Source organism: Capsicum annuum, unplaced genomic scaffold, assembly GCF_002878395.1.
Source record: "Capsicum annuum cultivar UCD-10X-F1 unplaced genomic scaffold, UCD10Xv1.1 ctg10778, whole genome shotgun sequence".
Classification (NCBI taxonomy): domain Eukaryota; kingdom Viridiplantae; phylum Streptophyta; class Magnoliopsida; order Solanales; family Solanaceae; genus Capsicum; species Capsicum annuum.
The window spans coordinates 1-1,502 of record NW_025815776.1 but is presented as its reverse complement, the minus strand read 5'-3'; the positions used below and the strand labels follow the sequence as shown (position 1 = coordinate 1,502).

The 1,502-nt window shown below is 45.1% G+C and overlaps 1 pseudogene; it reads right to left on the bottom strand.

The window, feature by feature from the left end:
* Positions 1 to 456: 456 nt before the first annotated feature.
* On the bottom strand, positions 457 to 1,373 carry LOC124890051 (annotated as a pseudogene).
* Between the last annotated feature and the right edge of the window lie 129 nt (positions 1,374 to 1,502).

Below are 1,502 nucleotides of genomic sequence, written 5' to 3'. Positions count from 1 at the left end.
TATGGGCATACGGTTTGGCAGGCCTTCCCTTTTTGTCGGATGTTCATGGGCGTTGCCTCATTCCTTAATCAGATGTTTGGATATGAGCTATACTCCGCGAGGAGACAAACGGGTGTATGGCCTTGCCTTGCCATTTGACCTCTTTTCCCGTGTGACTAGGAATGCTCAGTGACAACCTCTCAATTGTCACTGCTTGGCCTCTCTTGCTACCATGGTAGCACCTAGTGTGGTCATTACCAATCGTGCTCTGGCAAATAAGCTTACACTTATTCACATTAGGTCATCCTGCTATGCCCTAGGCCTTTTGCTCTTCTAACGTAAAAGGTGGTCGGCCATTCGTCAAGGCCCAGGAATCCAACGGACATCTTAGCGGAGGGATTTGATACCCGCATCCGATCAAAGTTGCATTTTAGTGCTCCCCTAACATAAAAAAAAGGAATCTTTTTTGTTGTGGGTCGCTTCGCGCAAGACATTGCTTAGGACCAACGGGTCACACGACAGGTGCATGATCTACTTTGCACGTTCCATCCTTCATCCCTTCGCCTATCATCTTGGCAGGAAAGCTACCTTGATCCATCTTTGGCTTCAATTTGTTACGCTCAAAAGCTCCAACAAGCCCTAAAGTCTCTTGCCACCTAAAACTCTGCCAAGAGAGCGCTGCTTTACGTTTAATCCTATGTACCCATAGAATGCTATGCGTATCCACTTTCGGATCTCGCAAAGAGAGAACATGTTTTTTCTTGACTTTCTTTCTCATTCACGAAATGGAATAAAATGGGCTTTACTTCAGCTACCGCTATCCTTGGGAAACCAAAAGAGCTACTGAAGGAAAGAAATGCAGTCTCTCCCTTGGCCTTTGGAGAGGAGAGGGCAGAGAAGAAAATGTCCTTCGCGTAAGTTTCTTTGCTTCTTGCATCCTAACTAGTAAAAAAGGGGCTCTTTGACCAAGAAGACATTCTGGTGGGAAGGACGATCACTACATAAGTGGCCATCCGCCCAGGAGAGAAGTAAACTACCCTTTTTTAACCCACCTTCCTAGGCAGGGAAGAAAACAAAAATGGACCGCAGATGGTAGTCGTGGTTGATTTTGATTCGAGGAGCTTACCCGGCGGAGTGAACTCTTCTATTGTGTTGCATTGGCGGACCCCCCGGGAGAACCATCGTACCAAAGCAATCCGAGAAAAGCAATTAGGCTCATGTTCTATCCTTTCTACAATGCCTATAGACTCAGTCTTTCATTTCAGATCAATTCTTCATTGCAATCGCTTCGATCCACCCCCTTAGTGAAAAACCGTAATACGCCCTGAGGAATTCCTACCAGCAGACTTCCCTGTACTCAAAGTGAATTGTCTAAGTGCTCTCCTTTGTCTCATAGAAGATCTACGTGAACAAATGTTCCTATTAAAAAGAAGATCTCTCTTCGTCTTCATTCTCAAGAAGAATGCATCAACAAAACTGCCCTTTCATATAGATCATCGTGGCATGAATGAATTTCTTTGCTT